This window comes from Dipodomys merriami, unplaced genomic scaffold (assembly GCF_024711535.1).
Source record: "Dipodomys merriami isolate MVZ:Mamm:240054 unplaced genomic scaffold, mDipMer1.0.p SCAF_106, whole genome shotgun sequence".
Classification (NCBI taxonomy): Eukaryota; Metazoa; Chordata; class Mammalia; order Rodentia; family Heteromyidae; genus Dipodomys; species Dipodomys merriami.
This window is the reverse complement of record NW_027202338.1, coordinates 1,793,476-1,806,486: the sequence shown is the minus strand read 5'-3', so window position 1 is coordinate 1,806,486 and position 13,011 is coordinate 1,793,476. Positions and strand designations below refer to the sequence as shown.

Here is a 13,011-nt window from a genome sequence, read left to right as displayed (position 1 = left end):
AGCTGGCTCTCAGGGGGTAGCCTGGACCCCCTTCAGAAGCCACTGCATGGCTCTAGGCTTCCCAAAGTTCAGTTCACTTGTCTGTAAAAGGGGGCCTCTGGGCTCTGCCACTTAGGGGCTGTGGGGCCTAGATGAATCGTTGAGTCCGACCCTTCTCAAGTCTGGGACTCTGTGAGAGTCAAACCCTCCTGCCGTTCCTCCCACAGGCCTTCCAGGTTGGATGCCCCTCACTCCTGCTTCCCAAGGGAGTGGACAGGCCGCAGGTCTGGGGCTCACTCTGCTCCCACGTCACCTTACTGACCCATCTGCTCACGGCCTCGCCCTGCCCTGCCATGGAGCAGGGAGGACAGGGACCCCCACTGCCCTGCTGGGATGGACAGAGTAGGTACTTAGCAAAACTGGAATGCTCTCATAGAAAACAACTCAAACTCAGCAGGGCTCCACTGCTGTGCTCGCTGAGCTCTCCCTCGCCCCCTAGCTGACTGGGGTTCCATGGGGAGCAAAGCTTGTGCTCCTGAGTGGGTGGCTCATACCCCAGGAGCCTCTGCCATCAGCCTCTCGCCCAGGCCTTGAGGAAGACCTGCCCAAACCCTTCACTGGCCACTCACCACCCTGTAAACTGGCTTTCAATCTGAGGACATTTTGGCAAAACTGATGAAACACCACCTGTGGCAAAGCCAGTCTGTGCCACAGCTGCCTAGCCCCTTCTCGCCCAGCAGCAAGCGTCTTCTGTGGGGGCAAAGCCATACCAAGTGAGAACTAGTGTCCTACAGGAAATGACCCTTATGCCTGCCACAGGGCCTGCCACTACAAAGCAGTGACAAAGGATGGCATGGAAGGTGCCAGGTCCCTGCTGTGTGTATGCAAGCATTAATTAAGGGCACAGCAACTGGTGAGGTGGACACTTTGCCTCTATTTCAATGCAGGAGTCATGTCCACCTAGACAGGAGGTACAGGACATGGCCAGAACCCCCAGCAGTGTGGTGCAGAACTGGCACTTGGGTGTCCCAACCCAAGCTCTACGGCTCATGGTGGGTCCCAGGGCATATCACCTCACCTGGACTTTAGAGATGGAAGAATATGGTCCTAAGCCGGGTGCTCGTGGCTCACACCTGTAATCCTAGCTACTCAGGAGGCTGAGATCTGAGGATTGTGGTTCAAAGTCAACCTGGGCAAGAAACTCTGTGAGACTCTTATCTCCAATAAACCACTAGAAAACCAGAAGTGGTGCTGTGGCTCAAGCAGTAGAGTGCTAGCCTTGAGCTGAAGAGCACAGGGACAGTGCCCAGGCCCAGAGTTCAATCCCCACGAGTGACAAAAAAAAAGCATATGGTCCTCCCAGAGGACTGGCCAAACTTTCCACCGGAAGTCCTCCCCAAATCTGGACACAGCAAGAACCCAGCACATGTCAGGTTAAATCATTCTTTCCTCAGTGGGTGGAGACACTATATATTTCTGAACATATGAAGTTTTACCTATTCCGCCTCCTTGGTGAGAAGGTAGCGTTCTAGACGCCTCTCTCCGCCACCATGTGCCCCGCCTGCCCCATCTGTCTGCTGGAACAGGTAGGATTGAGGGCGAGATGGAGGCGTGGGCAGGCTGCGAAAGAAACTGGGACAAGAATAAGTTCCAGAACAGACTTTCCTGTCTTCTCCACCATGCCCCCCAACACCTTCCCCCTCATGCTGCCTGTCCAAGGCTTTATGGCTCCCTCAAAAACCGCATCCAATATTCTGGGCTTCCTGTCGTGGGCTACACACATGGGCAGCCCCAGCCTTAGCCAGCAGGATCCTCTCGGCCCAGCTCTGACACTACCTAGGGCCTTTCCCAGATGCCCATGGGGCATGACATACACTCTTATGGATACTGCCAGGGCCCACCTGCCTCAGCCTTTCCTCCACTCTGCAGTCTCAGGGATCTGCTGGCCCCAACATACCCAAGTTCCCCTTCTGCTAGTCCCTTGGAAAACTGCTTCCCTGATCCCTGGGTCTTGCACATGTTCAGCACGTTCCCTGGCCAGCTTGCTATTCACCCATCTTAACTTGCCCACTCCTCCTTTCCTCCGAGGAGCCCTTCCTGACTGCCTCTTTCCCACAAGGGCAGACCCTCAGAGTAAGCCTTCCCTCCCCAGCTGCCCCACCAATATCTGAGCAATGGGGCCTCCCCTGGACCAGAAGCCTCACAAAGCAGGAGCAGAGCCGGCTCTGGTCCCGTGTTCTCAGTGTCCCAGCACAGGGTAGGTCCAGGTCCAGAGGGGTGACAACCAGAACACTGCTCTTGTGCTGAGCTCCCGCAGAGATGGCACAGGCTTTGTGTAGCAAAGAGGCAGCAAAACAGAGATGCAAACTCCGCTGCACACCCCAGACAGGCCAGTCCTAGGGGGTCCAAAGTGGAACCTGGCCTGCCTCTTGCCCTGGCTGCTTCTCTCTGGCTCCTATCTAGGGGCCCACCTGAATCTGGATAAAGTGTCCGTCCCCCCCCCCACACACACCCCTGGCCTGGCTCCTCACCATAGCCCGGCTCCCATGGCCTCTGCTCTAGCCCCAGAGCCAGCTGAGTAGGGCTTTCCTCAGGTGCCCTGTCCTGTGCACCCTTCACTCTGCCTTTTCTGGCCAGCTTCTCCTTCATCAGGAGCCCCCCAAGCCCAGCTACCTATCCCCACTGTCTCTTCCTCAGCCATTTTCATAGGTAAATGCTACTTCTCTGCCCCTCTGGCCGGCTGTTGGCACCCGAAATGACACGACATAGGGGCTCCAATACAGATATGGCCAAAAGCCAGCCAGGGACCAGCTCCCATGGCCATTCGGGAAGTCGGGACTCCGTGTGGGCGGCCTCCCACACTCAGCTCTCCCCTGCCTCTAGGAAAGGCTGGCCAGGGCCAAGGCTGCGCCCACATTAGGGAGGGGTGGGAAGCGGCCACACCCACCTCCCCCAGCAGCCAAATGGAGGCTTTTCCAGGACACCAGGGGAAATGCTCACAGCCAGCTCTGTCTAGAATTCATTACACACATGGTGATAACCCCAGAACTGCAGCCACAGTGTCAGTCAGAAGAATGGCCCGAGAGGATTCACTTACAACCCCAAGAAGTGCCACAGCCTCCCTGCGCCTGTTTCCTCACCTCGCAAATGGGGACAAACAGTTGTACCCAGCTCCCAGGGTGCAGAGCAGGGCCCAGCAGGAGGCTGAGTACAGAGCTTTTCCCAAGAGGAACAGAGTTAAGACTTGTGCTGGCCTGTGATCCCAGCACTGGGGAGGCAGCGGCAGGAGGAACACAAGTATTAAGCCAGTTTGGGCTACACTGAAAAATCCTGACTCAAAAGTGGTAAAGCGCTCACCTTGAACTGAAGAGCTGAGGGACAGCACCCAGGCTCAGAGTTCAAGCCCCACGACCACCAACAACAACAAAAAAACAAAAAACCAAGAGCCAAGCCCAGTGGCTCACAGCTGTAATCCTAGCTGCTCAGGAGGCTGAGATCTGAGGGCAGCCCAGGTGGGGAAGTCTGTGAGACTCATGTCCAAAGAATCCAGAAATGGAGCTATGGCTCAAGTGGTAGAGCACCAGCTTTGAGCAAAAAAAATCTCAGGGACAGCAGCTAGGTCTCAAATTCAAGCCCAGGACCAGCACCAAAAAAAAAAAAAAAAAAAAAAAAAAGTATAAAGAGTAACCTGAAAATGCTATATAGCATGTTCTATGCCTCAGTTTCCCATTTATACACAGGTCTTTAGAGAACCCTAACAGCAGCTCAGTGCAGGACCCACCTGGGAAGGTACTCAGCTAGCAGAATCCTCACACATCCAGTACTCCAACCAGGAACCCACCCTGCCAACCATACACAGGCTGTCCCTTGATCCCCCACGCCCACCCCGCTCCCCTGCCTGCCCACTTGGAGGCAGGCTCTCTAACCCCCGCCCTCACAGCCCTGCTCAGCATTCTCATCTTCAAGCAATCAAGCTGCACCCAGGAGAAGTGGAGCTCCATGGCACCTGTGGGGCACCAGAAGGACTGTCCACCCATCAGCCAGGGCGCCTGGGTCACTAGGCAGGCCAGGCCATGTGAGGGCAGGCATTAATGATCATCTGCCCCTAAGGAGCCTGGGAGCAGGCCAGGAGGGGACCTGGCAGTGGCAGCTGCTATAGACAGCTCAGAAAGGGGCCCCAGGTGGCAAACCAAGGAAGGCTGGGATTTCTGGCCTCACCCTTAGAAACAACGTCTGTGGACGAGCTTCTCTGCCAGGGTGGCTGGGCTGGAGGAACTTCTAGAGGGACCTCTGCCACGGAGGCTCCTCGGCTGGCCCGGCCCTGCAGTCCTGCTCAGCTCACCCACAGCACCCGGGCCCTGCTGTGGGTGCCTGCCGAGTTGGCAGCAGGTCCTGCCTCAGGAGGACAGGCCTCGATCCCACCCCAGGCCCCACCCACACTTGCTCCCTCCCTCCGTCCTCCTGGTCCGGCTCCCAGGCCCGCTGCTCCCCCAGCTGGGCCTCTTACTGCTTGGCTGACTGTCCAGAAGAGCCCGCCACAGAACCACCCCACCACTCAGCCCAGATGCCTGGTGGCTGCCGGCTTTCTGCCGAGAGCCCTGAGAGGCTGGAGGCCCAGGGAGGGGTGACTGTCGTCCTCCATGGTCCAAGATCAAGAGCAGAAGGCAGTACTTGCCAATCTATCCTGGAGGACTTCTAGAGCCCCATGTTGGCAGAGAGGGCGCTCCTTTCAGGATAGCACCCCAGATGAGACCGAGCCTGGGAGAAACAAATACTAGCCTTCCTGCTTACTGTGCTAAGCTTAGGAAGTGAGACCCATCACTGGTTTCAGAGGCTGTCACCACCCAAGTGACAACTGGAGCCAGTTCCTTCAAAAGCCCACAAGATCTTCACAATAATCTACAATAATCTCCCATGGCCCTCAGGCCCTGTCCATGTGTCACCTCCCCAGAGAGACCTCCCTGATTGCCCAAGCCAGACCAGGACACCCCCACCCCCACCACCATTATCAGGACATTATCAACCCCAACATGATGTGCAGTCCTTGCTGGAAGGCAAGCCCCAGGACCCAGGCCTTCCATTCTAGAGCAGTCGCTGGGCGGTTGCTATCAGTGGGACTGTTGTTCTGCTCTGTTCTTGTCATCAGTGCGGCTGGCAGGGCTGGACAGCAAAGTCCGTCCACTAAACCCCCCTCCAGCTGCCTTTTTCCCTAAGGGCAACAGCCCCCACCCTCCACCCCCTGCTCAGGGGAATGGTGAGAAAACCACAGCAGAAGGAGGGGGTCTCGGAGCCTCTGCCCAGTGATTTCACTCAAAGGGGAAGTGGAAGACATTGGAAACTTCCAGCCCAAGCAAGGTCAAATCCAGTGCCCCTAAGAAGCCAAGACCCTTCAGGGCCAAGTCACCTGAAATTTGCCCAATCCAAACTCCTCCACAGTCGACAAGGTTGTTGGGGCCCTAGGCCCCAGCTGTTCTCGCTGGCTCTGCCCAGCTACACACACCTCAGTGAGCCTGTCCCGCTGCTCCCATATAACTGTCTGCGTACCTTGCCTGTCAGGAGCAGCCCTACGTGTCCAGATGCTCCTGGCAGTCCCCTCCTACTCTGAATTCCCTGCCAGGCACTCACCTCCTCACCCCCTCACCTATTCTACCTCCTTGCTCTCCCTCAGCTCTGCACAGGTACACTTGTGTGTACCCCACATGTCCAGCACTTGATGTAATACTCAACACTCAACAGATGGTGTTCTGAGCTCCAGTGATTTCAGGACCAAACCTACACCTCATCCAAGGGCTACCATGCCTACTCTCCCCCTCCTGGCTACTCCAAGAGCTACAGAAGGAGACTCGAAATGGAGAGCTATTGCTGGTACTGGTGGCTCACACCTGTAATCCTATTCAGGAGGCTGAGATCTGAGGATTATTGCTCAAAGCCAGCCCAGGTAGGAATGTCTATGAGACTCTTACCTTCACTAAACTACCAAAAAAGCCAGAAGTGAAGCTGTGGCTCAAGTGGTAAAGCACTAGCTTTGAACAAGAGCAACTCAGGGACAGCACCGGGGCCCTGAGTCCAAGCCTCAGGATGGGGGAGAGGGGATGTTATTGATGAAGATGTATTATGCTGGGCTGGGAATGTGGCTTAGTGGTAGAATGTTTGCCTGGCATTCATGAAGCCCTGAGTCTGTACTACATAAACAGAAAAAGCTGAAAGTGCCACTGCGGCTCAAGTGGTAGAGTGCTAGCCTTGAGCAAAAGAAGCCCAGGACCTAAGACCAAGCCTCAGGACTGGCAAAAAAAAAAAAAAGACAAGCCAGGCACTGGTGGCTCATGTCCATAATCCTAGCTATTCAGGAGGTTGAGATCTGAGGATCATGATTCAAAGCCAGCCTGGGCAGGTAAGTCCATGAGACTCTTATCTCCAATTAGCCAGCAGAAAATCAGAAGTGGCGCTGTGGCTCAAGAGGTAGAGCGCTCCTCTTGAGCTGAAGAGCTGAGGGACAGCACCCAGACCTAGAGTTCAGGCCCCACGACCGGACCGCCCCCCCCCCAATAAAAGAAATGGTGTAACTGCCCACTGACACTTCAGAGCTTCTTGTGTATTAATTCACTCACTCCTACAGCTAGCTGCAGAGCCCATGACAGAGGCAATGCTGTGGCTGCATTCACACAGCCCCCAGGGGAAAGCACCAGATATATCACTATCCTGCCTGTAGCACGGCTTGGTCCGTGATGGCTGTGTCATCCCCTCCTACTCCTGTGTGGCCTTCCCATTGGCTCCTGTCCCCACACAACTGTAATCCCAACGACTGAAGACAAGATCAAAAGGATCAAGGTCTGGGGTTGGCCCTGGGCAAAAATGCAAGACCATACCTGGAAAATAAGATAAAAATTAAAAGGGGTGAGGTGTGGTAGAGCTCAGGTTTAAAAGTATCTGCTCAGGAAGCACAAAGCTCTCAACTTGGAGGAGACCCCAAGTTTCCCAGAAAGCACAGAAGTGCTGGATTAGCCACTGACAGGACAGAAAGCACTCAGCATCTTCATGCTCAGGTTGAGGGAAGGAAGTGACCAGGGAAGAGGTCAAGAGGACAGGTCACACCAGGCCTGAGACCTGGTAAAGAAAGATTGTATGACACCAGGACTTAATGGGCTTGGGTTCAAACCCCAGCCTGGCTTCCGATAGTCTGATAAGACATGGAAAAAGATAATTCCTCCAGACCTCAATTTCTGACTCTGGAAAAAAAAAAAGAAAAGAAAGAGAAACAAATTGTGGATAAAGCTCCAAGCCCAGAGCCAGGTACAGTGTTAGCTCCCAAACAAAACCACTGTCTTAGCTCAGTGCCTAGGTTGCCTTATTTGTAAAATGGGTATCACACTCTGACGTCACTCACAGGGCTCTGTAAATGAAATTCTATGTATGTTTTGAGGCTTAAGTCATGTGTGAAGAAGCCTGCATGTGCCTAGCATGGGCCAAATGTCCAATAAGCAGTTGCTAGCCACTCACTCTGGAAATGTGTGTGTGCCTGTTTCCTCACCTAGGACATTGGGCAGTTCACCTGTGAGGTGAGTGTTAAGTGTCAAGCCCCCAGGAAGTACTCAGGTAAGGTCAGCTGTCGGTTTAAATGGTTACGGTTTTTATTGATGTGGTGGACTCCATCAGGTGAATAGGAGCTAACAGCTGAAGAACACACTGCCTCTAAGGACCCAGGGATCTGTCTCTCCAGGAATGGTCTTAGGCTTTGGGGACAGTGCGCCCTCTTGACCTCATCCCCATCCCCATCAGCTGGGTCAATCAGGGACTACAGCCAGTCCTCCGGGAAAACCAGACTCAGAGCGAAGGTTACAGGGTAAGCCAAGGTCACAAACTGGCCAAGGGAGCAGGGGCACTGGTCATGTGCTTCTAGCAGCAGCCCAGAAACCACAAAAGAAACCACTTTGGGGGGATCTGACTGGCCTGAGTCCTTCAGAGCAGCCTTCCTTCTTGGGCTGGGGGTGGGGGAAGCCCCCTCCTGGCTCCTGTGGCCCATGCAGAGAGGAACAGCTGGGAAAACAGTGATCAGCCTCACGTAGGACAAGCCAACTGTTATCGCTCAACAGTTGAGCATAAACATGAAGAGCTGCTGGGCTGGTAACTGAAGACACAAACAGCCCGGATGCTGGGGATGGAGGAGCCTGTGGTGATCTGGGTGGGTGCCTGGTCCCCTTCACACCCACTGCCCACCTAGATCGGAAACAGATTCATCTCCAAACTGCTACTCTGGAAAGAGTGGACAACGCTGAAAAGCAGCCTAATCACAACCCGGATTAATTACTCAGCCTAGCTAGGCCTCTTGCTGAATCCCAAGAGGTCTCAAAATGAGAGGAATGGGACCTCGGAATCTCAACTACCTTGCCCTGAGGGAGAACTGTCCCTCCAAACACTCTTCCTGTCAAGTCTAAACAAGCAACTGGTGGGGGTGGGGGGACGGTGAGGAGAGAGGAACACAACTCCTCAAATCCAAGCCCAGTGCCCTTCTCGCCTTCCTAACAGGGAGCCTAAAGCTCAGACAACTTTCAGCGACTTCTAAGACATATCTTTCCGCCTCCCGGAAGGAAGAGATGTCAAAGGCTGGCATCCATTGCCAAAAGGATATCCCACACCTCCAAGTCAATAATCTGAGAGGGTTCTAGAAGGAGCCCAGGGCAGTCCAGGCCTAGGGTTCAAAGCAGCCTAGTAACCACCCAAATTAAGGGTGAGCTCCGTGTAAACGCCCACCGACACACATTAAACTACAGGAAACAGAAGTGCCCCACACCACTCGGCAGCACGGAGCCCCCAAGTACATCCCTAACGCCCATCGGTGCCGGTCCTGATCTCCCCACCCGTCAGTGCCCCGTCCTTCAGAGATTAAAAACATCCCTGCGCCCCCCTCGCAAAGCGGCGCTGGGTCCTAAGGATGCCCCCCGAGTCTTGTTGGTATAATCCAGACGGCCCCCTTCATGGCCACCCGTGGTATAGGCCACGCTCCAGACACCCCCCCATCCCTCTAAAAAAGCACCGTAGGAACGACGTGGTGGGCCCCTCCGAGGTTCCGTCCTCGCATACTAGGCATGAGATCCCCCCCCCCCCGCACACACACACCTAGCCCGCCCACGTTATTAGGGTCGGTGTCCCTAGACCCTCACACACTAGGAGCTCCCCCCCCGCGGCCGTCCGGTGGTACGGCCCGCCGCCCCCGTCCTCTTTGGGCTAGTCCCACCGCCCCCGCGCAGCCACCCCCATTCAGTTCCGGAAAAGGGGGGGGGAGAGGGAAAGAGGCTCGGGGCTGTGGTCCCCTCCCGGCGGGCACGGGTGGTACGGCCCAGCGCGGCACCGCGGGGGGCCCGGACGCGACCATCGCGGGGGAGGGGGAGACGCTGAAGGACCCGCGCTGGCGCACTCACCTGTCACCGGCGGCCGCCCAGCCTCTCCGGCGGGGCTCTACCCCCGCCCATCGCCACGCAGCGCTGGCTCCAGCTCCTGGTGTTTCCTGGTGACTGCAGCCGGCCGGCAGTGAAAGCGGCGACGCCTCCTCCGAGCCAGACCCAACGGCTCGCGCGGCGCGGCCCCCCCGCCCCCTCCCCCCAGCCCCCGCTCACCGCCCCCTCCCAAGGAAATACCGCCTCCCGCCGTCAACAGGAACTGACGTACAAAGAGCGAGGACTGGGCTCGGAAAGCACCAGTGCGCAGGCGCAAGGAGTGGAGCGCGGGCGGGCTCCCAGTAAGGCGCCTGCGTGGATGAGGCAATGTTAGTTTGCGTGGGGAACCTCGCTCAGGCGCAGGACTGAAAGTAGAGTATTGCGCAGGCGTGATAAAATTCCGGCGCAGGCGCGGTAGAACCCCATTGCACAGACTTTCCCTGGAGGCCTCGGGTTGTGATTATTTCCCAGCAGCCCTTGGTTCTTATTTACTCACGCTTTGATCTTGTTTTACTCTGCTCTCATTGGTGCTTTGGTTTCCCCCTTTCTTAAAGAGCCGGAGCGGGAGTTGGGAAGGGCGCGCGCGCGTGTGTGTGTGTGTGTGTGTGTGTGTGTGTGTGTGTGTGTGTGTGTGTGTGTGTGTGTGTGTGTGTGTTTGGGAAGGGCGTGTATGTGTGTGTGTGTGTGTGTGTGTAGTTGGGAAGGGCGTGTATGTGTGTGTGTGTCTCCTGGGCTTCTGTGTGTGTGTGTCCTGGGGAGTTGGGAAGGGCTTGTTTCTTTCTGTGTGTGTGTGTGTGTGTATGTGTGTGCGCGCGCACGCATGTGCGCACGTTTGAACTCAGGGCTTAGGTCCTCCCTTGTGCTTTTTTGCTCAAGGCTAGCGCTCTACCACTTGAACTATTTCCAGCTTTATGCTGGTTAAGTGGAGATAGGAGTCTCACACCAACTTTCCTGCACAGGCTGGCATCAAACCGCGATCTTTAGATCTCAGCCAACTTAGTAGCTAGGATGACAGGGGTTAGCCACCAGTGCCGGGCTGACAGGGGTTTCTTTTTCAGTGTGGCGGCCTGTCTTAAGCTTAGGCTCTGAAGCCACACTATTCTCAGATTTGAGTTTCATCCTTATGGATGACCATGAACCCACTTTCTGAACCTCAGTATACGTATCTGTAAATTAGAAACCGTGAACGATGTCTTGGAAACAGAAGGACGTTTTATCAGAACAACAGTCTACGAGTCCAAAATGCGAATGTGACAGGTCACTGGAGGGCAGAGGCAGCTGAGAAAAAGCCACTTCCTTACACACCACCTGTCCCAATTATACACCACCTGTCCCAATCATCCTGTCCTTCAGGGACACTAGCCCGAAACTGTTCAAACTCGCAAAACAAGTTATGTGCTAAAATTTCCTGCTGACCCCGGCCACATAAACCCTGCTACAACCAGACTCTGGGTGACCTTTCTAATACCGACTAGGAAGCCCCAGAGCGTACTCCAATAAACTTTCCTTTTCTTCACATTTACCTCCTCCTGCGTGTTCTTTCCTTGCCTAAAACCTTACAGAATGCCAAGAGAATCTGCAGCAACTTGGGCCCACAGATGCTTTAGTAATGATTTCCTTCGCAGCCAGGTGCTTGTGTCTCAGGCCTGTCATCCCAGCGACTCAGGAGGCTGAGATCTGAGGATCACAGTTCAAAGCCAGCCCAGGCAGGAAAGAAAGTCCTTGAGACTCCATAATTAATCACCAGAACACCGGAAGTGGCACTGTAGCTAAAAACATGGTAAGAGCACTAGCCTTGAGCAAGAGCTTAGGGACATCACTCAGGCCTTGAGTTCAAGCCCCATGACCAACCTCCCCATCCCCCCCCAAAAGAAAATAATTGCCGTCCCTCACAAAAAGCTTTAGAAGCCTGAAGGGCATGGAACATACTTGTAATCCCAGCACTAGGGAGGGGAGAAAGGAGGATTGTGAGTTCAATGCCAGCCTGAGCCATGTAGCAAGACCCTGTCTCAAAAAAAATCAAAAGAAAGGAAAAAAAGCTTTACAGAGATTCTGGCTGACTCATGTGTTAACTAGGGTTCTAGACAGCTGTGCAGCATCTGGCTTCCAGTCCCTTTCTTTTTCTTCACAGGTTGGGAGGTGACTGCTACCTTCTAAACTTAGGATTACAGTATGCTAGGAAGCTTGGCAAATACATACTGGGGAGAAAAATGACTGGTTAAGAGTTGAATCCTGCTGGGTGCCGGTGGCTCACACCTGTAACCCTAGCTACTCAGGAGACTGAGAGCTGATGATCATGGTTCAAAGCCAGCCGGGCAGAGAACATCCCCATGATGTTCTCTTTTCTCCAGAGGACCACCAGAAAACCAGAAATGTAGCTGTGTCTCAGTGGTAGATGAGCACAAAAGCTCAGGGACAAAGCCCAAGCCCTATGTTCAAGCCCAAGACTAACAAGTTCTCAGGTTCTTGGCAAGTCCTGCTCAAGGATAGGCCTTAGTTTTCCCCAAAGTAAACTATTCAATGCTGAAAACAGTCTTTAATACACTGCCCTATGTTGATAAGTAAGGCACAACTCTGTACTCCTAATTTATAGTCTTTCCACATCAAACAGTATTGATAACTCTGCCCAGTGTCTACTTTCACATGCCTAACCATTTTAGAGTATTGTTTGGTGACAAATCTGTTTCCCTGGGCACAAAGAGTCCTTTGAGGAAGGAGACCAGGACTCAAGTCATCACTGAGTATCCAGCCCTGCCCCAAAAAGATCCTACACAGAGTGGGGATTGTTGAGGAATATTTAAGCATTTCCCCCTTTGAAGCTGGGCAAAAAAGTTAGCAAGACCTCATCTCCATCAACAAACCAGGCATGGTGGCTCACACTTAATAGCTAGCTACTGGGAAGGCCCCAGAACCCTCTTGGATTACTGTACTTGAAGTTCTTTCCCTCCAAGGAAGAAGAGAAACATCTTTGGCTCCCTGGCAAGAAGAGGAAGAGTATGGAGGTTGGATTTGAAAAGCTGTACCCCCAGAGTTGCTTGTTCAGATTTGGGAGGAAGGAGTTTGGAGGGAAGCTCTCTCTCAGAACAAGATAGCCGAGACTCTCTCATTTGGAGATCTCTTGGGATTCAGAAAGAGATCTAGATTGGAATAGTTAGACTTGTGGTTGAACTGCTTTGCAACATCGCCCACTCTTTACAGAGAAGCAGTTAAAGAGATCTGTCCCTGCCCGAAGCAACTTTTAACAAGGTTGTGAACATAGACCCTGCACTGTGTGGGATACATAATGAAGGTAGGATATTATTTTATTTGTTCAATCTTTCGTTAGTAGACAAGTTCAGGCCTGTAATGAAGATCAGATCGAGACGGAGCTTTAACCTTATCAAAGTCACATTCTTAAAACATAGTGTCCATTTCAAGAAAAAAAAATGAGATATTTAAACCACAATTTCACAGCTACCTAATGGGGCAAGGTCTTAACTCTATTCATGATCTTGCCACAAGATGGAGCCACATGAGCTGGCCATACAGCTGGAACTCAGCTGTCTCTTCAATTTCTGAGCAATTTGGAGGATATTTGTGCTGTTACATTAACAAGCTTTTA

At 53.7% G+C, this 13,011-nt stretch overlaps 1 protein-coding gene across 1 annotated transcript in view; it reads right to left on the bottom strand.

Moving 5' to 3' along the window:
* The window catches only part of LOC138813196 (RAC-beta serine/threonine-protein kinase), a 33,536-nt gene extending 23,850 nt beyond the window's left edge, over positions 1–9,686 (bottom strand). The window contains exon 1 of the mRNA XM_070001417.1: positions 9,396–9,686. The gene's annotated coding sequence lies outside the window, so the exon portion shown is untranslated. The remainder of the gene's footprint in view (positions 1–9,395) is intronic.
* Between the last annotated feature and the right edge of the window lie 3,325 nt (positions 9,687–13,011).